This window comes from Chinchilla lanigera, unplaced genomic scaffold (genome assembly GCF_000276665.1).
Source record: "Chinchilla lanigera isolate Chin_1 unplaced genomic scaffold, ChiLan1.0 scaffold00001, whole genome shotgun sequence".
NCBI lineage: Eukaryota > Metazoa > Chordata > Mammalia > Rodentia > Chinchillidae > Chinchilla > Chinchilla lanigera.
The window spans coordinates 31,084,742-31,112,048 of NW_004955402.1; the positions used below are offsets into that span (position 1 = coordinate 31,084,742).

At 42.9% G+C, this 27,307-nt stretch overlaps 1 protein-coding gene across 5 annotated transcripts in view; it reads left to right on the plus strand.

Moving 5' to 3' along the window:
* Slc14a2 (solute carrier family 14 (urea transporter), member 2) overlaps positions 1-27,307 on the plus strand; it is a 406,176-nt gene that overhangs the window by 206,934 nt on the left and 171,935 nt on the right. The window lies entirely within an intron of this gene.

Sequence of the window (27,307 nt, forward strand, 5' to 3'; positions counted from 1 at the left end):
TCACTTGGCCTTTTCCCTCTGTTACCAGCATAGTTCTCCAGGTAAAAGCAGCAGAGCATGCAGAACTGAGTCTGAATATTCATTTTGCCTTTTCCCTGGTGTGTGACTTTGGGCAAGTTATTAATCCCTCTTTATATCATTTTCCTGGTGATGAAATGAGGATGGTAGGGCTCAAGGGCTTTATATCAGTATGCTAGGGCTGCACAAACAAAATGGATGGCTTATACCCCAGATATTTATTGTCTCAAAGTTCTAAATTCTAGGAGTCTGAGATCAAAGTATTGGTAGAGCAGATTTCTTCTGAGAATGTGACAACGAATCTGCTTCCTCCTCTCCCCCAGTTTCTGCTAGGCAATCTTTGGCATTCCTTGGCATACACAAGAATCACCCCGATCTCTGTCTTCATCTCCACAGGGAAGTCTCCTTTGGTATATGTTTTTGGGTCCAAATTTTCCCTTTTTGTAAAGACACCAGTGACATTGGATTGGGACCCACTGAACTCTATTATGACCATGTCTTAACTTTTACATTGGTAATGGTCCTATTTCAAAATAAGGTCACATTCTGATATATTCTAGGTTAAGACTTCAACATATAAAATTGGGGATGACACAATCAACCTGTAGTTGTTCATTAAAGGAAGTTATTATTGTCGTTATTCTTTTCTAAACTTTCATCTGCTAAAAACTCATCTTTAGCTAGGCCAAAATATTAGAAAAACTCACCTGCCGAATAGGTAAGCCAGTGTGTGTGTATGTGTTTGTGTGTGTGTACAGAGATATTGGGCTGTGTCAGCCATGTGGACACTCCAGCCACTGTACCTGCAAGTGTATGGTTATGTATGGGCATGTTTTTAAGATGATTTGTAAATGTTTCTTTGCTCCCAAATTTAAACCCCCTACAATTTAACCATGAGATTCTTCTCTGATTTAAATGAACAGCTTCCACAGTATATTAGTTACTAGTGGCTCAGATCTAAGTTTGAATGAGGGGACAATGCATTCTGTTTCTTTATTTAAATACAATAATGGGAAGGTGGTTTCAAGGGTGCTTAGAAAGGGAAGAAGACATTGGCCCTGTGGAGAGAAAGCAGGTCAGCTTAGCAGTGTAAATCTCCTGAGAACAGGGAGAGTGGGCCCTTTGGAAAAGGTGGAGTGAGGAAGTAGAAAACAAAGGACTAATTGCCACCAGCTTTGCATATGTGCCTCTATCACGAGCAGAGCAGATTTCACTCTCTGTGAATCTGTCAAAAGGCCAAAACAGAAGGCCAGCTTTGCACACAGGCTGAAGAAGCTGGAAGGCCAGAGTATCTAACATGCTAACAGCAATCCTAACACTGGAGAAGTCGAGAGTATAGGCAGAATTCCTTCCTTACGGGCCCTGGTGGCTCCATGTGTGAACCAAGTGGCTGGACCTCCTTCCCTTATGGACCTTGCTGGCTCTGACATTGGTTTCTGATGCTGGCACAGACCCAGCCCCCAAGTCAGAAGAAAATGTTACTGATGAGGACTGTTGTGAAGGATAGTGTTGTCCTCAGGTATCATCCTGGCTGTGCTGCTGTTGCTCTGGCTGTGCATCTGGAGCTAGCTTTTGGAAAGAGAAAAGAATCAGACACCTGTGTTAAAAAGGAACCAATGAGAGCAAGGTGCCATCTAACCGGAAGCCCAGATCAGGCTCGCTCATGCTTATCTCATAAGTGTGGAAAGGTACTCTCCCTGAATAGTGTGACCAAATCTGACAAATTAGTGTATTTGATTAAGCTGGACAAAACTTTTGAGCGAGTTTCCTATACTTTATTTTGCCTAATGGCTGTATCAGAAATCACACAGTCATCTCTTCACAAGTGGTGAGGCACTTGGAAGGTTGTGTATCCACAGCTCTGCTTGAGACTCTTCCATTCTTTCAGAGTCTTCCGGAGCCTGAAGAAGCGGGGAGTGCCTTCATAAATTCTCCACCAGCCCCAAAGTAATTGGAGCACTTTGTCAATTCAGTTAATGCCCCATTGATTCCATTTCCTATTGCAAGTTTAGATTAGACAGTACGATGGCTGGCCCCAAGTAATGTGTTTCAAAAATATTTGTTAAATGAATTAGTCAGTGAATGAGTGGAACAATAAGATAATGTGTGAATGAATGGGTGGGAACCTTGTAAGAAGAAAAATAGGTGCAGATAAATGTTTAGCTCTTCATATGAGATTGATATCATTTTTGATAGCATATCAGAGACAATACAATAAAGGACCCAGATGTTTGTCCCTTAGGGATAAAAACAAAGATGCTTATATCTGAATCCTGGGTTTTTCTCTCTTACTATGCAAATTTAGGAAGGTTGCTCACCTTTCTGCGCTTAAAGTTTTTTTTCAGTTTTAAAGACAACAGTGGTACTTAGCCAACTCAGAGGAATGGTGGGAAGACTGAGTGAGATAACAAGTGCGAACACACGTTGCTCCCAGTAGCCACAAGGTTAGGTTAAATGGAAATTGAAGAGGCCCTTTGTGTACATCAAAGATGGAGCAAGCAGTTGCCTTTATAATATGATCTCCATAGATAGAGGGCCTTCTCTTTCAAATATTGCCCCTCTGACCTGCAGTATGCCTAAAACACTTACTCTCAGAACTCCCTTTGGACTAGTGGAAATGTCCAAAGAAGTCTCCACGGTGACATGAGAAGGGGCACACATCTGGCCACTAGCCATTAGTTATTTCACACACACCAAACTACCTCCACAGGACAGAGCAACATACGCAGTCATTAAAGCCTTAGCTTTGGAATCCCTGACTTCAAAGTTAGACTGTGCAATTTACTATTTATGTGTCCCTAGACAAGTTACTTAACTTTTCTGAATCTTGGTGTTCTCAGTAGTGAAGGGCTAATGATAGTCAGTTCCTGATGTTATCCTGGTGATAGTATGAGGTAATGTACGTGGAAATCCTTGCATATCTAGCATATGCTCAGTTACCAGGATTGATGACTATTGCTATGATTCTCCTCCCCTTGAAGATGTTCATAAGAATATTATTATGGATAGAATGGCTTTGTTCCCCCAAATTTCATAAGTTGAAGCCTTAGTTCCCCAGTTGGTAGTTTTAGAAAGTGAGGCTCTTGGGAAATGATTAGATTCAGATGAGGCCATTAGAGAACAACCTCATGACAGGATTAGCATCCTTATAAGAAAACTGGACCTCTCTCTTTCTGCCAAGTGAGAACAGAGAAGGTGGCTGCCTACAAGCCCGGAAGAAGCCTGTGTTCATCATCTTTCCATCACTGTGACCAAATACCCTGCATAAACAACTTAAAGGAGGAAAGATTTATCTTGAGTCATGATTTCAGAGGTTTCAGTCCCTGGTATATTGACTCCATTGTTTCTGGTTTTGTGGCAAGACAGAATCATCATGGCAGGGACCATGCAGTGAAACAGAGCTATTTACTTTACGGTGGACAAGAAGTTAGAGACAAGCAAGTACCAGAAAAAAAAGGGGCCAAGGACAAAATACACCCCTCAAAGCCACATGGCAAGTGACTTACTTCACCCAATTAGGTATCATCTCCTAATAATCGTACTGAGCTATGAATTCATTGTTTCATTGTTGTATTAACCCACTGATGAAGTTAGAACCAGAACCCTTGTGATCCAGTCACTTCCCAACAAGCCTACCACCTGCCAACCAATGCTTCAACACAGTGAACTCCTAGGGGAACATTTTAAGTAATGACCATAACACAGCCCTCACTAGAACCCAGCCATGCTGACAGCCTAGTCTCAGACTTCTGGCCCCTAACACTGTGAGAAATAACTGTTTTGTTTAAGCCACCTACTGTGTGATATTTTATTATAGCTGCGCGAATTGATAAATATAAACATGAAAGGCAATTGTGTCTTCCAACAATATTTGCAGTAACAGCAGCATTGGTGAAACAAGTTCCAGGTCCCAAAGTGATCACATTGAAGGACACAGTTCATCTTAATGCAGCCCCTTTCCCCACTTCACACAAATCAGCACAGTGTTGCCTAGTCTACACTGTAGGTGAACGCTGGGATGAACAGAGGATTACTGCAAGCTGCTTGAAAAAGATAGTCTCAAAATGAGTTTCAGAGGGATGCATCAAATGAGATGGGAAATGGAGACAGAGGTCATTCCTACTTCTTTGTGATCATCACCATTCTAAGAACCTCTACCTTCCTACTTCCACCCTTCCTGCTCCACTCTGTATCCGCACTTTGTGCCAAGACAGCTGAAGAAGAGAGATTTTGACTCCTCTAGAAATCTGTTTTCAGATCACTATTTTGCTCCTGGCATTTTATGGTTTGGAATGCAAGGGAAATGTTACTGTGGATCTTGCTTTCCAGAAAGAGCTCCTGGGGTCTGTTACTTTCCCTGGGAGATGCCTCAACCAAGCAGAAAGTACCAAGCTAGAGAATGCAAGGACATATGAATCTTACTACTTTGCTCGTTTTAGAAATCATCTACCTCCTGTGACTGGAAACTTGCCTGGCCTCAGTGCCCCAAGATTAAATCAAGGGCACTGCAATGTCTAGAGACAGTGACCTTGGCACATCCAGATACTCCACTGCACTTTTCCAGGGGGTGGGGGCCTAGACAGAAATGGAGAAAGAGACACAGACAGAACAACTAAATGCAGTACCATATTTGAATTGGTGCAGAGAAAAGGGTTAAGCAGAGATTTTCTTCTCATATCTTATTGAGATCATTTTATGGCTCTGATCTCAAGGGAAATGGAGCAGTTTGCACATTTACCACTTCCTATCAGTCGACCATCTGTAGGCACCACCTTTCACAAAGAGCTTATACATTAACTGGTCACTTTATCATTGTAATATATTTGGAAAATCAAAAACCAGCTGTTATAAGGCTATAAACTGGAGACTTTATTACATATTGTTTATCACTGCTTTAGTATTTGGAGATTCATAATGCATGGACTTTGAGATCTATCTGTATTGCCAAGGAGGCCAAAGTTTATTTCCTTAATAATATGCAAATGGAGACTTTACACCAGATAATGAATAATCACTTTAGATTAAAGGCTGAATTTTCTTTTAGTGGTACTGGCAGTGCAGCCTTTTGCATGCAGTTAATAATTAATTTAAAGAATTACCACTTCACTGAGCCCTGCTTACATTATTTATTAAGTGTAATTAAAGTATTTATTAGTCAAGTAATAAATGAGGGACAACCCCCAGCACCTTACCAGTGTTGTAAAATAATCACAAACCATGTTTACCTGCAAAGCAAGACTGAGTGTGGCTCAAGTGTGTTAATAGATTATCCGTGATCATTCAGTGTGTTATCAGTGTACCTCAAAAATGGGTGAATGTTTGGTAAACCCACCTCCTTCCACGGCTTGTTTCATTCTAGGACGAAGGGGTATCCTGGCTTTCCCTCACTGTTACTTTGTGTTTGTTGATATAGGGGCAATATCAAGGGAAGTTTTTGGTTCAAGCTAATAATTCCTCTGCTAATTTATCATTTGCTTGCAGCTCAAAAATAGTTGATCCAAAACTATCATCTTAGAATATCTGAAAGAATGTTGAAAGGGTTATCTATAATTAATTTGACTATATAACTCATTGTTGAGGAATAATGTTAAGAATGAAAGAGTTTTTTGTTAATTTGATGGAAGGGTTCTCAATCAACCAAGATTGACTTTGCAAAAATTGGCATGGCTTTTATCCATCCTGCTGGATTATTGATAGCAATAAAAAGTATAAAATGATATGAGAAAGAAATGATATGATAATCAACTTCTACTCTTGACTGCCACTTAACACATAGGTTTTAAATAAAATCTAGACTAGCGATGGTGAATTTTTTAAAGCTTTCTATGATACAAACAGCCAGCTGCAGCACGGGTGCCATAAGTTCTCCACCACTGACCTAGACCGTCCCTCACTGCAACTTTGGGCAGCAATCTTCTGCAGCAAATCTACTCTGCTCCCTCCATCCAGATATAAAACCTCTCTCCTCTAAGTCCCACCATGTTGCTAGTAGCTCTTTAATTCATATGTCACTCACATATTTATTTTTAACTCCACTCCATGAAAAGAATGCAAGCTTTTTCAGGAAAGAGAGAGAAAATATTTGCAGATTTTTAGTTCCTTCAACATTCTTATCCCAGTGCCTTGCTAAAAGTAGGTTCACTAAAAATATTTACTAAATAGATTTTTAGTTGGGAAATACAAGTGTCTTGTCTTTCTGATCAACAGAGAAGGTGAAGGGCTGGGGATATAGCTCAGCAGCACGGCTCCTGCCTGGCAAGTGGGAGATCCTAAGTTCGATTCCAGTTCAAACAAAAAAAAAAAAAAAAAAGAGAGAGAGAAGATGAAATTTCAGTCTAGAATCACTAAATAGAATCTGCCCCTGAGCAGATGGCCCTGTGGAGTGGACATAAGCATAAAAGCAAGTGACCAGCAGGCAGCCAACCTAAAGGTCATTCAGGTCAGCTATGGGAATCGGAGGGGAGTGGTATTTAACTATAAACCAACATGCAAAGCCTCAGGGTCCATTGCAGTCAGGCCGGTGCCTCACTGGCCCGACAATATCTTGCTCACTCTTTTTCTTCTGAGCCATTTTTCTGGAAAAGTCTTCATGCTATGCCTTTCTGACAAGCAAGAACAAAGCTACCAAAATGCATAAAGGTTGAAGTTTTCCTAAGGTTGCACAGTGAGTTAGGGGTCCTTCTGCAAATTTCACCTCTTCATCTGGGTGAACCCCACTCCCTCATGTTTTCCTCCTCTCCAAAGCCTTCCCCCCTCATTTCCCCCATTTCAAAAACTCATACTGTCCATACCTCTCGACTTGATTCTTCGCATCCTTGGATGCTCCTACTCCCTACACATAAACTCCTGCTCTCCAGGGAAAGAGGATGCATTCTTCTCTTTCTCCGTGTCCCCCTCGGCTGGGAACACAGCCAGAACTCAGCAAGAGGAAGAAGGGCAAAGCAGACCTCACTCAGTTTTCCCTGAACCCTTCCTTCTCCTGTCTGCCTGTCTGCTTCTCTGACTTCCCAGAATCTCACCTGAAGCGTGTTGTGACTTCTCAAAAGTCATCACCAAATTAAAAAGGAAAAGAATTGATGTGGGTCAAAGTTAAAGAAGTTGAGTGGCATTTGGGAAAACAAACCCAAAGAATCAAACTTTATGTTTTAATAACAGCCGACACTACCAGCCCAAACTTGTAAGGCTTCTAAATTGATTTGTCTTTGGGCCCCTTTCCAGAGCTGTTTCTAGGCGACCGACAGGTTGGCCATACATCATGTGCACTGTGGCCTCGTGCTGCGGCAGCCTCCTCCTGACCTCTTAATCAAGCCAAAAGCCGGGCACAGGGAGGAGATACACGATCACTTACGGAAACACCCAGCTGGCGGTCGTCCCACAAACCATCTGCCTGTCTCGCTATGGTCAGACTGTCTGCTAATGCCCCCTCCTCCAATAAGCCATTTATATATTTCTCCAGCCTTTTCTAAAAAGTGGAAAACAAATAGCATTATTGGACATGCTCTGCTTGGCTGCAGCTGTGAATCACAAAGTTGGAAATCAGTCCAAGAAGGAGTTAGACAGCTCCTTTGCTTCTTGGTAGCGAAAATTCCAAATTGCTGATCTGGCTTCATTGGATCCTTGCTATTTTATTTATCTATAAATTTGACACGGCCTTGTTAGAAGACATCTTGCTGTTGTGCATTTTCCCATTCTTCTTGTGTTTCCACAGGGAAGAGGCCTTAGCTTCAGTCGTAACCCAGGGTCAACATTTCTTCTTGGCCTTGACAGAAGGTAATCAGACTGAAGACACTACAGTTTGAGAATTATATACAGCTGTTAACAGCAGGGATGAGAAAGGGATAATAGGGGTCTGACAGGATTCCCCTTGGCTCGTCACTACTTACCCAAGTCAGTAATAGATCACAAGTACAGAGTAGAGAGCTGAGCCAGATGAACTTGGGGTGGGACCCTTGCCCATCATCCTTGTTCCATGATGGGATGTAGGCGATAGCATCATGCTCTCTGAATGGAAAGCATACATCCCTGTATCTGCAAGATAGCATTCTGCCAGTCCATTTAATCACCCACTTGACACGTCCATGTTGAAACCCTCCTCTGTATCTGTCTTAGCTTGAGTTCCCCCAGCAGCAGATCTTGAGATAAAGATTTGAATGCAAACCATTTGGTTGGGAATTGTAGACAGCACCAGGAAAGAAGGAGGGGAAGGAGTAGAGGGAGAAAAGGCAGTGAATAAAGGGTGCATCATTTAGCCAGCTACTACTTTGGGTCACTGGAGCCTAACTTTCAGGGAAATCCTGAGAAATGATGCCAAACATATGGCTCAGAACTCTTTCCAGGTGGGAAGGAGCTGGGGTGTTTGTACGTCAGCTCCCAAGTGTTATTCATTTGAGGGCCCATTAATTCTCTGAACTCTACCCTCTTGTGTTTACAAATAGCAAGGCTTCCTTAGCTGAGGCTGAAGGAGGACAGTGTCCAGACATAAAGAGCCAGACACTGGCAGTTACACGTTAGCTGGAGCCCAGTGAATGGTCTAAGGAGTGTGGGCAGGTCCTGAGCGCACCTGCTACAAAGTCTGTCCCTAAGAGGGGAAACTCTGGGGAACCAAGAAGTGGAAGGTACACTCTGTGCTCTTTCCACAATCAGTATGGAACAACAAAGCTATCAGAAGGCAATCCAGTGAGCAAACACCGAGTGCCACTGTGAAGACGAAGGAAAACAGATGTTCAGAAGAAAAAATATTCCAACCATTCAAAAACTGAGAATTAAGTTAAAATTTGAAGAAGGGATAGAATGGAAAGGAAAGGAAAGGGGAATAGGGTAAAATTTATTTATTCTCAAAATTGACTATAAAGTCAAATAAGTAGATAATCCAGTGGAGACCAGTGAAATATTTTCTACTGGTGTTCATATTATCATTTTAGACGTAGTCCATCTGTATGCATAATTATGCTCCAACAAACCATTTTTCTTTGAATTTCTTGACATTTCATTTCAATGTCAAAGAGATTTGGATCAGATGATATCTAAATTCCTTTGAAATTTTTAAGACTCAATGGTCATGAACAAACTTTTCAAAGGCCCATATACATTATTTGTTTATTTGTTTCAGTACCGGGAAATGAATCCAAAACCTTTGCACTGAGCTATATCCCCAGCCCTTTGCTATTTTTTATTTTGGGACAGGATTTCCTAAAGTCAGTAAGTTGTCCAGGCCGGCCTTGAGCTTGCGATCCTCCTGTCTCAGCTTCCCAGAGTTAGGATTATAGACATGCACTAGTGTCTCCCATCACATTCTAAATTGAAAGATCTTTTTGCTGGTTACATGAATCACCATCTCCTTTATTTGTTCTCCCATTCTGCAAGCCACATCTCAGTTAACCAGAGCATTTTAGGAACTGAGAGATGCTCATAAAAAGGATGAGGACAGCTGGGAAGATGTCTGCATACATGTCTTCATGACAGAGGATTAGGTCCATATATAAGAGATGGCCTCTGATTCTGATTTAACCTTGTGTAGCAGGAAAGATAGTGGGGAGATGTAGCCCAGGGCTTAGACTCAGAAAAGCCTAAGTTTCAACCCCAGGTCTTCTGCTTATAAAGCAAGTGTCAATAGGCAACTTGGCTCCTGTTGGCCTCAGTCTGCTCAACTCTCAAATGGGGGTAAATACCATTTACCATCAGAGTAGTTTTAGAGATAAAAGGACCAGTGCCTATAAAACATGTATGCCAAGTCTGAGGCACTGAAAATCCAAAATACTATGGTGACAAAAACAAATGCATTTTCAAAAGCATTCCATAGCCAATCACCTTACTGTTCATCAGGGTTTCTTATCACTTGATTTTGCATACTACATACTAAAGCTTTTGCTTGTGTATGAGGTGAGAATTTGGCATTTCTGAAGGGTACTTTTTTACATGAGAACACCAATACCTATTCAAGTGAGTGAGTAACTAAGCTGCTGGGACTAACATCCATTCATTCATTACATTAACAATTTGGGGAGCTGGGTACTGAGGATTTAATCCAAGGCCTAGTACATGCTAAGAACATGTTGTACTAGTGAGCTATCTCGTAGCCAGCCATTAAGTAAACAGACATTTATAGGGCATTTCTAGACCCTCATTTTTGATTGGGAATACAGCAGTGAACAAAAGAGACAATGTCTGCTCTTGTGGGACCTGCATCCTAGTATGGGAAGTCAGATATGAACAGTAAAACACAGATGCACATGTACATATATCAGTGAGGAAGAGCTAACAAATCTGAAGCAAGGTAAGGGGAAAGAATGATGGAGTGATATACAAAGGTTTTTTGCTTTGTAGATTTCTGTTGTTGTCTTAATTTGGGATGGTCATGAAGGGACCCCTGAAAAATTTGCATTTAGCAAACTCTTGAGAACACAGCAAGTCATGCAGATGAGATAGTGGAGCTGGTCCTAGGCCAGGGCTTCTCTCCCTTGGCACTAACTGGACTGGACAATATGGACAGCATAGTGGACTGGATGAGCCTTTGTTGCAAGGAACTGATCTATACATTGTAGAAGTTTTAGTAGCTCCTTGGTCTCTAACTATTCCATACTAATAGTGTCCGCTTGCCAGTTGCAATAACCGAAACTCTCCGCAGACATTGCTAAATGACTGGGAGGTTAAATCATCTCCAGTTCAGAACCACGGGTCTAGGCAGAGGAAGAGGAAGTGCAAAGCCATGAATTAGTAGGCCTCTCCCAGCTCACAGCGTTGCCATCTGCAGCCAGCCTGAGCACCTGGGCTCTGCAGTCAGTACCACCAGACACACCGCTTTCCTTGAATTCATTTCAAGTGAACTGTGGGTCTCCTTCCATGCACAAGAGGGTAAGCTCCCTGGGTGCTCAGCCTCACACCTCTGCATCATTACAGGCCTGAGCTCCTCTGTACGGTAGCTATACATCTGCACCCCACTCATCTATTTCTCCATGGTGGAGACACTCTCTCCAAAGGCTGAGGACAGGGTACCAGCTCTAGTGAACAAAGCATTCATAAGCTGCAGCCCAGCCCGTGTCCCCTGTGAATTACCCACTGCACATCCTGAAGGGTGTGCAGCTTTCTCAAAGGGACGGCATGTGATGAAAGTTCACCTTCCACTCAATTAACCTTGAGAGAGAAGGTTTTCTTTTTTTCCTTTTTTCTCCCAAGAGATTTTTTTTTGATGACCTTTTTGAAGCATCTTATTTTCTGGGCAAAAAGCCAAATGATACACTCTCTCCCAGCTGCAGCGCTGTTGCAGATTTTCAAAGCTGAGGTAAAGACAGCCTTTGGAATAAATGCAAGGTGGGCAATGGGGTTGTAGGAATGTGAAAGATGCTTTATTATTCCAGCCACGATGTGCCTGAAGGGACAGAGCCTTCCTGGAGGATGTGCCTGCAGGACCCAAGAGATTCAGGGACCTGCAGACCTCAGGGCTCCTGGGCGTTCCCCCAATTAGGGAGCATGCATGAATACAAATTTTTAAAAATCAATTCTACTTTGGGTGAAAGTTGAATATTAATAAGTCATAACAAAGCACATCTTGCCTAGTACTTTGTAATATATGAAGGTTTTTAAAAAATGTTTAGTCTCACTGAATCTGAGCCGCCAAATAAGATTGAATTTTATTTAAGACTAGATCAATAAGGTGCAATAAATAGCAATAGCTTTTATTCAACCGAACTGTTAGGCAGATACCAGGAAGCCCTCGACCCATCGCAGCTCCCCTGATTTGAGGCACATTCCTGGTGATGGGTGTAGAAAGCAGCTGCATGCAGGAGTCTCCCAAGGCAACTGCATGGACATGCAGAGGGGGAAAAAATAAAAGGAAGAGCCCAAACTCAAATTTTTTTCTAAAGTCTCCACACTGGCAGCCCAGATGACAAAGGGGATTTTATGAAATTAGCCAGGCCTGCTTTGTGTCACAGTTTTGCCCCATTTCCCAAAAGCCCAGAGCCAATTGAGAATTTTAGAATCCTGGAGAGTATTGTTTGAAAGCAACAGGTTAGCGAGATTCCCTGCAGGGTGGCCTGCGTACGGATCAGGAAGTCACAGGTGGGTATCAAGAAGGTTATATGGGTGAAAGCAGGTTGACGAGGTCATAAGCAAGTCTCCGGTGGTAGACTGCTTGGGTACCACCAATTCTTGCTTTGTCACTTAGCATCTGTGAGACTCTGATAGGTCACTGTACTTCACTATACACCTGTTTCTCCATCTATAAAATGGAAATTATGAGAGTACCCATAAGGGCTGTTTGGAAAAGAAGTATCCCAGATTCAGATGCTGTCCAGTGGGGACAGAACTGATAGTTCCTGGGAGAGGTGGCAGGAAGGTCAAGGACATATGTGGGCTTCCCTATGAGAATGGCAGGGGGAGAAATGCTGACATCATGGTGAAATTTTGCTCCAGATGGAAGAGAGGGAGCAGACTGGGGCTTTCAGGCTGCAGCTCTGAAGGTAAACAGATATAAAAGAAACTCCTGTCCAGGAAGGCACTGCTCCCTGACATTTGCCATCCTGCAGCCCCCAGCATCAAAAGCTGAGAAACACAACAGAGCTTTCTGGAAAGGTTTGCCACAGTGGACGTTCATGTAAAGGCATCTCAAAGCTCCAGCTCCTGTCATTCGTCTCCATTTGCTGTCAGAGGGTCAAGGACCAGCAATTTGTCTTCTATGAAAATGTTCTTCTTGGAACACTAGGAGAGGGAAATTGGCATCATAGCAAAACCCAGGCTGGCTCAGCAGCTTCTGGGCAGGATTATACACACACACACACACACACACACACACACGCCATCCAGAAGGCTGTGGAGACCCTACACCTTCAAATCTCTCCACTCCCTTTCTTAACAGTTCTTTTCTTCCTGCCACTGTGGTTGGAATGACCTACTAGTGATTCACTGGTTTCATACACACCTCTACTGGCCCATCAGCAATCCCTACCACCATGAATTATGTTAGAACTAGAAGACAGCTTAGCCTATGTCCAGTCCAACCACTCTTCCTGAAGCACAGGAAGTTAGGACCTAGAGAGACAGTTAACTTACCCAAGAGTACATTTCCTGGGCACATGACTCTCTCTGAATCCCATTGTCCTTATGTATGTGTGGAGCTGTGACAGAGAGAAGGAGTAGAATCACTTGGCCTCAGAAGTCTGGGCCACCTTTCCTCATGAACTTTCCCAGATTCAGCAAAATATGAAAGCCTGCAAAATGTTCATCATGAAAATACTAATGTACTGAAAGATGTCCTTTGGGGCACAAATGACAGTAAAACAGAGATAATGGGAGTTACAGATGAAAGTGCTATTTATGAGTCAGTTCTGGGCATGGGTTGATATTTGGAGATCCTTTAGTGTGTCAGAGCCTCGTGTCTTTGGAGTGATTCCAAAAGGGTAGTCAGTGACTCCACATCTCTCTCCATCAATGAAAAGGGCACCAGCTCAGTTAGGAGAAGCCAACTTGCCATTCTTCTCCCTAGGGCTCCCCGTTCCCAAACTGCAGCAAATGAGCGTCTTTAAGGAAGAAGGACAAAGAAGGCCCAAAAGAGGGACCCTGGCAATGACAGGAGAATTTTCTGAGCTCCATCTCTGCCTTCACAGACCATGGCTCATTTGGTCTTGCTTCTAGGTGCTCTAAAGAAGGATAAAACCCAGGCCTCGCGATGCTCTCACCTATGTTTGCACTTCAAAGTGCCTTCCATGTGGGCCCACCGGGGGTAGTTGTGTAGTCGTGATGCCACATAAATGCCCCCCTTGTCTTCTCTATCTCCAACAAACCATTGAACCTTGCACACACATTCATACATGGGTGCAGGACCCTCACCCATCCCAAGAGGAAAGTGAGTAGCTGGCCTTGAAGCACATAGCAGCCATGACTTTACCTGCCACCTTCCATTCTCAGGGCCTCAACCTGTGCCAAGAGCCCAGATGGCTCAGAAACATTCATAGAATAAGGACAGTGTCATCCCCTGCCTGCCCTGACACTTAGGAACCGTATCTGGAAGCTGGAAGCTTACATACAGTCACCTGTCTCCTTTACATTTGTGACTCAGACCATGGATCTGAAAGAAGCCCTCCCACTTTGATAAACCTAGAGGTGTGTGTGTGGAAGGTCTGGTATGACCCAGCCCTAAGAAAACTGAAATGGAGGAATGCAACCAAGACCTAGAGAGACACGTATTCAGCAGAGGCATCTTCAGCCTCCCTTTTACCAGCTTTCCTTCCTCCGACCCTTAGCCATTTCCCACCAGCTATCAGAGCTCACACATTGCCCCTGTCCAAATCCACCCTCATTGGTCAGCACGCCATATTCCAGATTCTTCTGGCTCCCTTTAATAGTCAGGATGGCTCTCTATGACAGAATCTTTGGGTTCTAAGGAATTGAGAGGTCACTATCATGGAAATATGGGTGATTTATTTCATTCTCAAGTATATTCCTACCCACAAGGAAATAATACTGCCTTAACCCAGGGATAGCTCTACCTGTGTCACCCCAGACAGCCACTACAGCCAGGTAAAGAAGAGGAGATGAAGCCTGAGAGTCCTTACTGATAGCACTCCATGGATCACATGTGACTTTCCGCCACCACCTCCATTCTTCCCCCCCCCATATTGTCTTCCTATTAAGGTGCTGTCACCATGCACATACACTGGGTTCACCCACTCTTCCTTGGGGTAGGGCCAGTCCAGAATTTCTGATTCAGGAACTGATCCTGAGAGCCCTTCATGGCAGAATTTTTCTTCATGAATATTTCAACTTATGAAAACCTAGTCTTGGGAGGTCAGACTGTCAGAGAATCTGTGAAAGCTTTATTAAAGTTCATTTGAACCAAAAATAAAGACTATGCACTAAATAAAGAATATCAATAACATTCCCCATATCTTAAATTAGTAATAATAGATACTGAGTTCTATACTATTAATTCCATTTACCATCCCTCCCTCCCTCACTGGAAACTTTTCATGTTCTTCTTCTCCTGTGGTTTTATTGAGATACTTGTAAATCCATTTTGCTTTGTTGCAAAAACAAAACCAAATAAAAAATACTCATCCTAAGAAGCATTTGGAATGTGTGGGCTTGGACTTTGGGTGTCTTTAAGATTTTATTGGCTCTTGCCTCCTGGGTCTTGCTACATGACTTACAAGCTACAAAAAGAAAAAAGGGTTGGCTTGCCTGTAACTTATTGGTCAAGCTGAATGGACGCTTCCTGACCCTGGACACTTAGCCCAATCCTTCCAACCAGTTTCCAGGCTTTGCCCAATTCAAAAAGGCCAAGATTGTTTCCCCACTTTATCCTATTGCTCCACAAAACTCACCTGTCTTTTACACTCACATCATTTATATTTTCTATCTCCTACTCCACTTGCTAAAGTCCTTCTGTTTCTTATTATTCCAAAAATTAACAAGCCCAGGTCACATTGGCTCTTACCAGAACAGCAGAGGGTGATGTAGGTCTGCTAGCAGTCTATGTTGTATTGGGGAACTTGCCCTGCGAAAGGCACTATTGTGTTGCTTAGAGATGCATGGAGGACAACTGTGCCGAGTGAGGGTGAACTTAGGTAAGAGAGCATCTCCAGGAGCCACCAGATTAAAGCAATTGTGCAACTTATTAATGAAAATCACATTTTTTCTTTCTTCTTCCCCTGTTAGGAGCAGCATTCTGGGCCATCCTTAGGTAGCAGCAAACTAATTAATCTTTTTATTAGGGTCTCATCTAATTTTATGGATTGGAGTCATGGGACACATTCCTCAATTCTGCTAGGAAACCTCACACTGGTTTCAAAATCAAAATATCTAGACTATCTTTGGTCTGTAAAGAAGTAATTCTAAGCAAAACTCATGCGTTTTGTCAAAGCCGACCTCATATATAGGCAGAACCTATCAATGCCTATTTGATTTGACAGGAAGGGCAACTAAAGACCTTCCAATTCCACCCACACTTATTTTTCTCACAAGTGCCTAAAATTGCATCATTTGAGAGTAATCATGTATTTGGGTTAAGGGGTATTACTCATCTTCAGCATTTTTTAAAAGACAAAAATCCGAAAGAGACTGCAACCCATCAATTCTTCATAATTACTGTGAATTAATACTAGATTGTTTTCCTTTCTGAGGAAAAGTCTAAGGTGACACGGGACCCTGGATCACTGCAGGTGGGAATTAAAAAGGGAAGATGAGGTAGGAGGAGCACAGAGGATGGAGGAGAAAGTGTAAGAAAAGAACCTCACATTTTCCCAGCTGCCAGTCTTTCTGCAAGAAACTTGGCCCTCTCCAAGCCCCAGAAAACATCAAGTTATCATTAAAAGAGTGACAGACCCCAAGCAAAACAAATCAATGTTTCTGTTTTCATAAATCCGTAGAAAACAACATTTCTTTTTCCCTCTTCAGCAGTTTCAAACCCAGAGCAAATATTTTCATACTACTCCATAAATCTAGAGTCTGTTGAGATATAGGGAATTCTTTCTTCAACTGTCCCCCATAACAGCATCGAAAAGGAAAATAAAACCTCAGTAGCAAAGGCATAGACTTTTAACGCCAGCTGACTTGCTGGAGCCAAGTCCTAGTTTCCATGGAGAGTCCACGGTATGGAGTCCTTATTCCAAGCAGGCAAGGGGCTTGTGCACCATCTAGTAGGGCCCATAAACTCCCCAGCTTTAGGGCCCCTCTGTGAGGCCCCAGGCAGGAGGGATATATTGTCCACTCGAGTCTGAGAGTTCTGAGATATACAGTTTGAAGCAGAGCCAAGGAAGAATGCAGTCAGGAGGTTGTTCTGCCTCAGTGACTGTTCCAGGTAATTGAAACGTAGTCTTATAAGTACTGGGACAATTCCGTAGTCTTAATTATTTAGCAAAAAAAAAGAAACAAAAACAACAAAAACTTTCTAAATGATAGCATGTATTCCTTAAGAGGCCTGTGGCAGAAAAATCTTTGAAAGCAGGTGGATTGACATTTAAGTACCCTTTCTATACTTTAATGTGAATCAGCCTGTGGAAGTTTGAGGAGGAGGTGTTTTGTTTTATTTTGTTGTTTTGTTTTGCTTCAACACCTTTGCGATTTAATTTTGTTTCCAGCAAAAGTAGGATGACGCTGAATTTGCAGATTTCTGTGAAACATAAGTGAGGCACTAAGCAAGCAGCTTGTCACCTATAAGTATGCAGTCTATGGTCTCTGTTATTGACATCAGTATGATAATTCCTCCCCATTAGAAGCTAAACATTCTGAGCATGTGCTATTTTTTATTTTCCTCGTGGTGATTGCTGGATAAATAGCCATTTTTATAATATACACAGGTACAAAATGTTTTGGGGGTCCCAGGAAGTGTACAAGGTGGTTCAACCCCAAATAAACAGGCCCATTTACTACTGCTAATGGTGTGGTTCTGCTATCCCTTTATCACATGAGCCACTGTATGAAGCCTCTGTTCCCTTTATTACCCCTAACCTGCGTTCCTTGTACATCAAAGAAATGAGGAAGGAGCTTGGTAGAGTGGCAGGGAATAGGACCACATGTTTAAAAGCCTAAATTCAACACCTAATTCCCTCACCATGCAGCTGTGTGACCTGGGTCTCCCAAAACCTCAGGGAAATAAATGGCAAAGATGGCCCCCACCTCATGGAGCAGTGGTGGGGGTTAAGGGAGTGCAGGGTAAGGTGCATTGTACATGCTCAATAAATGGCAGCCGTGGCTATTGACTAAAGGCTGCTGGGGGAAAGACTGAGGCTGTTCATCCATGCAGTTGACCCAGCGGTGGGCCTGATTTGGTTGTAAGATACTTCATAACCTCAGTCATCCCCCATCCTACATACCTCCATTTCCAGTTAGAATTGTCCCAATATTGAGTGAAGCAGCATCCAGGCACACGGAAGCGCATCTCTAATGGGCTAGGTGAGCTGTTGTGAGCTAGCTACAGCGTCCCAAGGCCGTGAGGATCTTCTTTTGACAGCGCGTGGGATGAAGCATGGCAGACACAGAGGATGTGAACTAACCTGCCATATAACGGACCAGGGTCACACAGCAGCATCCACATCAGTCTCATTGAACATGATTAAGCACTTTAGGATAGGCCTTTGCTTCAGTATTGATGAAAAGAGTGTCTATGCTCAGACAGCTAAAACGCTCAAATCAGTCCAGAATAATTATCCCTGCCACCCTTCCCCTAATGTCTCTGATTACCAGAATGCTTTGTGAGGTTAGCGGACTGATTAGAAGGACATCTTTTAAGTAAATGAGGTATCGGAACTCTAACAGCTAGTAACTGAGTGCCAGGAGAGAATCATTTACAAGACTCAAAGATTACAGTGAATGTTTAATTTTTTAAACTTTGTTACAGTAAAAGACACATAGCCATTAATTCCCTTCAAAATGCTCCCCCTTGCTTTGAATATACTTATCCTATTGTTCCTGCCACTTTCCAAAGCAGTGCTAAAAGTTCTTTTTTGCTTTGTTAGTTTTGCTGTCACAGCTGCGTCAGTGTCCTGAAACAAGTCAAAGCATTTACCTTTCACATAATTTTTACTTTGGGGAAGAGCTAGCAGTCGCACAGTGCCGGAGCTGGTGAAAAAGGTGAATGAGGAGTCACAGTAATGTTTTCACGAGCCTGACTTCTCACTAGATGGCCCTCAGCAGCAACATTCACCATATTTGGGGTCATATCTCATAAAGAAATTTACAACAACTTCAGAAAGTGGCAAGAATGGTGGAATAAATGTGTTCAAAGCCAAGGAGAGTGTTTTGAGGGGGATAATGGCAATTTGTTTTTTATTGTAGTGCATTTTTTAGTTTGAATATTCAGCATATATTTTGATCACACCGTGACTCTTCCTGGACACTATTTCCTCCCTTGTTAAAGGATAACAATTACACCGTACCTACCTCTGTTGAGATGCAGAGGAAATGATCACTTCAATAGCCTAAATTGCTGAGCTCTCCTCTGATCCCTTCTACCAACTAGCTGGTTGACTTCGGATCACTTAGCCTCTCTAGATCTCAAATTTCCCATCTCCAAAGTCAGGTTTGGTGTAAATAACCTCAGAAGTCCCGGTTAGCTTAGACATCCCATTAACGTAAAAGAGAGAGACAGAGACAAAGACAGTCTAGCCACCGTTGTGATTCTGTTTATAGAACTGCGAAGCACGCTATGAACGCAAGGTCAGCTTCCACCCTCAATCTGGGCGTCCTGTCAATTTCCAAAGTCTTAAGGATGAATTCATTATAATATTTCAAATAAGGTAGATTCCAAAGCCATTAAAAAAGAGAAGTAAAGAAATTAAAAACCGGGCTGTGCGGCGAATGTCACGGTGTGTGTGAGGGGTGTGGAGCAACCTGTAATTTATATGTATTTTGCCGCTCTTTCCTTGCTTCTGGGAAGCCCTGGAAAGCCTGAAGAGCCGTGTGCAAATCTGCCCAGTGTCAATTCTACTCTCAAAGCAGTCCATCTTCTCTGGAGTGTGCGTGACCTTTGCAGGTTGTCACATCCTGGGCACGGCACCAAGTGATCCTCCGCGGGGCTGGCGAGGTGGAGCGGGCCCTGAGCCGCAGGGCGGTGCAAGCACAAGCAAGCGGCAGTTTCCGGGCCCCGTGCCAACCTCCAGATAATTGCTGGCAGCGGGAGAGAGGTGGTCGAGGTTGGCGGATCCTGTCTCTGACAGATAGATTGTCCCCTTCTCATCGCGGCAGCAACATGGCAGCGAGAAAGCGCAAGAAGGAAAGCCAGAGCGCACGGGGAGAGGGCGGCAGGGAAGAGCTAAGCATCAGAATGAGAGACAGAGACAGACAATGGGAGGGTTCACTGGTGAAATAGCAGGCGCCAGAGGCCATCACACAGGTACCAGCTCCAGGGAGAGGGGGGAAAAAAAGAAAAAACAGACACAAAGAGTGAGGCAAGTGGGGAGGCTCAGAGACAGAGAGATAAATGTAGGAACCAAAAGGAGATGAAGAGGAGCAATCTCTGTCGAGAGCTGTACCCTGTGGTAAACCTCTGCATATGTTTGGGGCTTCAGCAACAGAGCCCCAGCAACCAAAGTCAACTGCATAAACATGAAGAGAGGAAATAAAGCTCTAAACCGTGGAGCAGCATTGCTGGCAGTGTGGGAGGACAAGGGCTTTCCCGAATGTAGCCAGGTTCACTTTACCCTGGCACACACCTCTGTCTCATCTCTGCAAGGGGCAGATGGGGTAGGCCACTGAACAGGCGCGGGTAGGGAGTCAGTCCATGGATTTTTCCTTCTCTCTCCGGTCTTCACTGTAGAAAATACTGGGGCAGAAACCTCTCTCCTCCACTCCTTCCTTTCTTCCCACCCTTCTTCCCTCAGTGCCCCTCCTCCAAGGAGTCATAAAAACCCACCTGGGTTAGGTGGCTCCCAGGAATAGTTAGCCAGATGCCCACCTGGCCTGAGAAAGGCTTTTCTAGCGGTGGAGCTGCTGAGGCCACAGAGAACTCCGAGGGGGAAACAGCTGGCTGTTTGGCTGGCTGAGAGGCAGCCAGGCTGGAGGACCTGCGAGGGGGCAAATGTGTGGAAGCTACACTGTTAAGTATGAAATGGAGGAAACTACCAGGTTACAAACATGAGAGATCTGTGAAGGGAAATGGAAAGAAAATCACCCTCCTGGTCTTCTAGGTGCCCTAGGACCTGTTACTAACAGCACAGCTAACTGAGCACTTCACGCACCAGGCACTGGGCTAAGCACTTACATATTTTATCAGCCATACACCCAAGAGGTTTGTAGTATTCTTATCCCACTTGGCAGGCAGCCTTCACATGCTAGTCCTGGTAAGACCAGAGATTGCTGTATCACACTGATTTGCACAAACTTACTCGTGGATTCTTCTACCAATGCCTGTCCATTTTGTGAGAGACTATTAGCAGGGAGGGGCAAGGGTGGGCACGGAGAAGAGGGGCAGAGGGAAAAGACGGTGCACAGAAAGAGGCACAAGGACTTCATCCATGAACTGTGGAAGCCACAGAGGCAAGGATGGCATGTGCACCAGAAAATCATATTAGTACAAGTTGGAGATGCTGAAGGCTGGAGTGTGTGCCCTCAAGGATCAGCAGAGCATGAGATTCTTTCTGAGTAAGAGGCACAGGGTATGAGGTCTGTCTGAGCCAGGAGGTATGAATTCAAAATACGGGACTGAGAAGTGCAGAGAACTGCAGCCCAGAAGGGTGAAATGGCCGTGCTTCTCCACAGGAGCTGCAGAAATGGACTGCAGAAGTGGTCCTAATCTACTGCACACAAGGAGGCTCTTGGAACAAGTAGGGGATTGCAGAAGACAAAATTAGACAGGTAGATTGAGGTTGGATCAAAGAGAGGGTTAAATTCAAGATGCAGTGGGCAGCAACTAGAAGTGTTTAAATAGAAAAGCGAGGTGGCCCACCCCCCTGTACAGTGCTGGTACATTCACTGGTCCAGTAGTGAATAGATAGATGGGCATATCAGTGAACAAAGTGGGCAGAGACCACTGCCTTCAAGGAGCTTTAGTCGTTGCCTTATCTCTTGATGACAGAACACCACCCATGTAGGTGGGATTTTCAGGGTTCATAGCAGGCACCAATCAATCCCTGAGGAGCCCATGGTGCTGCAGTGTGAGAACTGGCTCCCTGCAGCTGGGGCTTATGCAGAAAAGCCGCCAACAAAAGGTCTTATATTAGCCAGGACTCTCTTGGTTGCAATCAACAAATCAAACTGGCTTAAGCAGTAAAAGGTGATTTATAAGCTTATGTAGCTAAATTCTTGAACACTCAGAGGAGGGAGCTGACCCCATGGATAGCTGGAATTGGGGATATTAATACCACCTACCCCTCAATTCTCATTTATATTTTTCGATGAATATTATGTCATTTTTTCAAATTGGCCTTTGTTGGTAATTTGACATCAACCCCTACAGCCTCAGATTCTAGCAGTTGACTAGCCAGAGAAGAAAGATGACTTTTTTAAGGCTGATACCACTTTGAAACTCCCAGAGAAGGATGCACTGTCTTAGTTGGGTCGTAGGCTTACCTGCCAGGCCAACCTGACAGCCAGAGAGATGAGGTTCTATGCTCCTCGCAGGCTGGGTTACCTGGTCTCCCTTATAGTTAGTAGGGGCAGTAACGGAGAAAATATTAGGCACCCACTACTGGAAGTGAGCCAACTAAAATCACTTTACCTAAGGGACAATTGTAGTGAGGGGTGACCCCAGCATCCTCCCCAAATACATAGAATAAGTTCACTCCTACTCAGACTGGGGTAGAAATAAATGCTGCTCTCCTCTGCCCCACCCTCTCCCATAAACACACAAAGTATAAATTGATATCATCAGGCAATTTAGAGAAAGAACACTGTATAAATGAGCTGTCCCCAAGGACTGGAAAGTGGGTTATTTTGAAAACATAGTGTTGGGGGTGACAGGCAAGGGAGAGGATCAGGCACCACAATACCAGGTGCCAGTAAGTTGCATGACTCACCAGAGCTGCATTAGTGGAGCCCCTGCCCATCTTCACCAAGGCAGGAGGGACACCCTTTGGGCCTCCACCCTGCACAAGAGATTGGAAAACTTGGTCAGAAGTAGAGCCCTCAGTTACAGGCTCTTCATTAGCTGAGGAGACCAACCCTGCAGGAAGCATGGGCCGCCAAGAAACAGGTACAATTTGAAAGGATGCAGGAGGCATTAAACTAGACCAGTTCTCCAGGGGGTGCTACTGCTAAGTGGAAACTCGGGTGAAGAGAACCAAAGGGGACCGAATGGGGCCATCATTTAGGAAAGAAAAAAATGCCTACCGTCAGGGAAGAAGGTAATATCTTCACCATGCAAGGGAAATCAAAGCACAGTGCAGAGAAATTTGAGCAAAAAATAAATGCTTTAAGAACACACATTCAAACTTCAGGGAGAAGTTGTAGCTACTGAGGGAAGTGTCACAGCTTGCTCAGCAAGGAGCGCTGGACTAGAAGCAGAAGGTCAGTGGTTCCCCCTCCCCACCAGTGACATTCTGTGTGGTCCTGGACTCTTGATTTTATTTCCCTGTTTGGAAAATGAGTTGACAACCCCCACATTACGTTTGGCAGAGCATCATATGAGGGTCACTGGAATGGTAGAAGGAAAGCAGAGCTTAAATTATTAAGCATCTCCATTGTATTTAATTAAGGTAGGTGAATAATTAGAAAATGACAGCTCTAAATTGGGTCATTCTAACCAAGGAAAGGAGAAAGCAAATGAGAGAGGCAGTTTAAGGTTTAAGTCTCAGGTGGTCTAGCAGCCTTGACAGGATCAGAGCAATAGAACCTACATGTTTAAAAAGTATATACAGTTGCTGAGCACCTACTACATTCTCAGTCCCTTGCAAGATGTCAAAAATAATGTAGACGAAACATAAGAGATAATACCTGAGGCTTATTGTCTAAGTGATGAAATAAAACATGAACAAATAAAATGCAACTCACAGCAGGAATTAAGGTAAAAGCCAAGCTAAGCTGTTGATAATAAATGTCAGAACTCAGAGTGGAGATCTGCGGACTGATGGGTAGGAAGGATTGCTTCTGGGTCACTCTTGAAGTGGGATTTGGATAGAAGGCAGAAAAGGGGAAGAACAGGCGCAGGGGACCAAGATGCAGGTCAGGAATGCCATAGACATGACACATGATGGAGAAATGGTGAAGGTGGATGTAATGGTGTAAGATGGGAGAATGGACAATCACATTAGAAAGGGCGTCATGTCCAGATTGCAAAAAGCCTTGATATCAGATGAAGAGACTGACTGTAAAGGAAAGGAATCCACTGCAGGTTTCGAGACAAAGAGCTCTTAACCAACTGGTAGATGTTAAATCAGTAGGGTAGGGTAAGGCAAGTGGCAAAATCCGCAAGGAATATGAGCTCAGCCATGCAAGGGATGGGGATCAAGCGGCTACAGAAGAAAAGACTATTAGGGAAGAGTGGGGAGGCCATGGTACCTAACTGCACGTGGTGAATGAAAAATGATGTGCAATAAAGACACCTCAATTGCTCAAAATCTGGGTTAGTTGCAGTGCAGTGCGAGCCTGAGCAGTTTGTGTCTTGTGCCTGGCAGAGTTGGAGGCAAAGAAAGTTTACCAGAGGAAGTGACACATTCAAGTCTTTAAGTCTTAAAGGTTTCCTTATCTTGCTGTCAGAAGGAATACCATACATCCAAAGAAAGGAAACATCTCTGGCCAAGGCCAAAGCAAGAAGGTCTGGAAAATCAGAGCCCCTACTGTTGGGGATGTCTCTGGGATGGGAGGAACCTAGAGATCTAGGAAAAGCCAGATCCTGAAGGAACATTTGAATTATGCAGCAGAGATGGGAAGCTATGGAAGGACTGATAGGAGAGATGCTGTCAAATTTTCTTGTACCTGCTTATACAGATGTAGGGCATTAAAAAGTAGACCTAATCCCCAGATGAAATGTAATGTGACTCCGAAAGCACCTCTGATTTCTCTAATGCATCATTATTCTCTTACTATTCAATATCCTTGCTTTTTAAAAATTTGTACCGACATTTAGCTTAATAAATGTTACTGGTATAGGTTTTGGTGCATAAATATTCATAACACTGAGAACATCATTGTAGGTAAGAATAATGTTCCCTGTCTTTGTGTCACTTACTGATTTGTATCCTGAGCTCAACCTTGTCTGATACACGTGTGATATTAAAATCTGGATATCTAAGTTTTTTATTTTGCCCTATTTATTTCTGTGTCTTAGCTGGTTAAACCTTTGCCCATTCTTTTACTTTCAACTTTCCAGTCACTTTGTTCTATCTGCGTCTCTTGTTCACCTCATGTAGTTTCTCTTTGTAATTTAAACTGAGAGTCTAGGGGTTAGGGATATAGCTCAGAGGTACAGCACCTGCCTAGCAAGCTCAAGGTTGTGAGTTTGATTCTCGGTACCAAAAAAATAAATAAACTAAGAATCTGCTTTGATACACTTTTTTTTTGCATCATGGATATGGTTGGTCTTAGTTTTGGCATCATATACTTTCTGCTTCTATTGCTTCTTTCTCTCTCCCACTTACACTCTGTGGTTTGTTTTATTTTAATTTGGTTTGCATGTGGATGTGCAGAATTTTAATATTTGTATTATGTAATTGATTATCTTTCCCACACTATAATATACTTATTCTTCTGTAGCCTTAGCTGTTGACTCTCAGTGCTCACAAATGGTGAAATGTATGTATTTCCTCTTCAGCCTCTTTCTTTCCTTCCCCACTCAATTTTAATGGATAAAGAGGATGATGACAGTGATATTTCTAATAATTTTAGTTTATGCTTGTCAATACAAATTTCTTAATATTACTTGATTCTTCAGGTGTAAGTACTGTAGTAACTTCCAACCCTTAACTACTGGCCCCTTTCTCTCTCAAATTTTTAGTGCTCTGTCATTGTTTTTGTTGTATTATAGTTGATTAATATTTACATTGTTTTCTCCAACATAATTGCCACAGTTTTTTTGGTATTTCAAGGTGGGGTTTTTTGGTTTTTGTTTTTTTGTTTGTTTTTTTTTTTGTTGTTTTTTTGCCTTAATCCTACATTAACTTCATTACAACCTGACTCCCTGTCTTTCTGCATAGTCTCTCCGTTCTCTACTGTGTGGGTAAAGTCCAGCCTCTAGTTTCTTTAATATAAGATCCAAGCCATGTACTTTCTGGGTTACGGGTGTTTGGAGAAGCATTTACACTTGAAGTTTGAACATAACAAAGTTTCATTCTCATTTCTTAATGAGGTTCTATAAGTACCATGTAGTTGTGGGAAGTTCTGAAAACAACTTAATTTTTCCTTTAGAAATAAATTCTGAATTTGGTTTATCTTCTTTTGTTTGTGTTGGTTTTTGTTTGTCTGGACAGTAAAAGACTTTAGGTTTGATATTCCTATATCAATTTTTTAGCGAGATAGTTTGTGTTTTATTTTTGTTGTACTTTTCTGCATTTGCATGTAGATTTAAATATTTCTGGAAAATATTCTGCTGATATAGTCTTTCAAATATGCTTTCTACTCTATTTTTCCAGAACTCTTCCTCAAGTCCTGTATTCCTGCATATATGCAGATTTATTGAATGTATTTTATCTTCCATATCTATCCTATTCTTTCTTAATCCTTTCTAATTCTGCATTATCTCCATGTCTTGTTCATCTCATTAAGTCTGTCCCTACCCTGTTTTTGTATTTTGAGGGGTCTCTGTTAACTTCTTGTTGCTTCTGATGGGTCCTTAACTTTTGAGGTGACTTCTTATTTCTCCTCTCTTTTCCTGAGCTCTGTTAGCTCATTTTTAACACCTCTTTCAGTTGTCCTGGCATTTCTCCATAAAGTTCTTATTTTATGTAAGTAGTCTTGTTCCCTAAGCTTTGTTTTTTATTTGTTGGTTCTATGATAGCTATCTTAGTGTAGTTCCCTTTTGTTTGATGACAGTACAACTTGGTACATGTTTGTCTTCTAATTTGTTTTCTCTGATTGTTGTAGTCTCCTTTTACAATATCTTTGTAGAGCTCTCCTGATGGTTTCTTTTTCATTCTGGCTCATATTTGCCTGCGATAAGCTCTTTCTTAACCAGGAATTCTGGAGAAAGTTTATGGGGAATAACAGCCAACCTATGACAACATTGAGCACAGCCTTTTTGTTTATAGGATGTGCCCTGCGTTGCTCAGGGTTGTTGTGTATGTGTACACATACGTGTATGTACAGAAATGATTTAACCTTTAACTTCTTTCCAGAAGAAAGAAGGGATTGGGGGTTGCAAGACTGATTAGTACACAGCTTTTCCTCTCTGGTCTTCTTTTCCAGCAGATATGCTTAGATGGCAGGTCTAGTTGTTTTCTTATTTATTCCCCATTCTCAACAGAGCCAAATGAGGCCCAGGAACGCTCTCTCCAAGGGCCTATTCTCTTTTGACCAGTTGTTCCCCAAAAGGCAGTGCTGCCGCTGTTCTTTTTCACAGACTGGGCTTTGCCAGCTTTGCTTGAGGTCTTTGGAAGCAGACTGCTTTCAACATCTACCTGCCCTTGGTTGGAACTTCATTGCTTTTGGCAGCTCTTCTTCAACACAGGTGAATTTTGCATTTCTGTTTCACATTTTTCTTATTGTTTTGGAATGAATTCAAGGAGGGGGGCAGGGCCATCTTAACACTGGTGTATTAAAAGCAGACGTACTTTTAAAGCTCTGTGCACCTGTGACTGACTTCCTCTGAAACTAACACTTAATACTGTATCTGGGAAAGAGAAAATGCCCTATAAATATATGTTACAAGAAATGAATAAGTGAAGGAATGAGTAACAAATCTCAAATGGAATAGTAGAAACGTAATTGC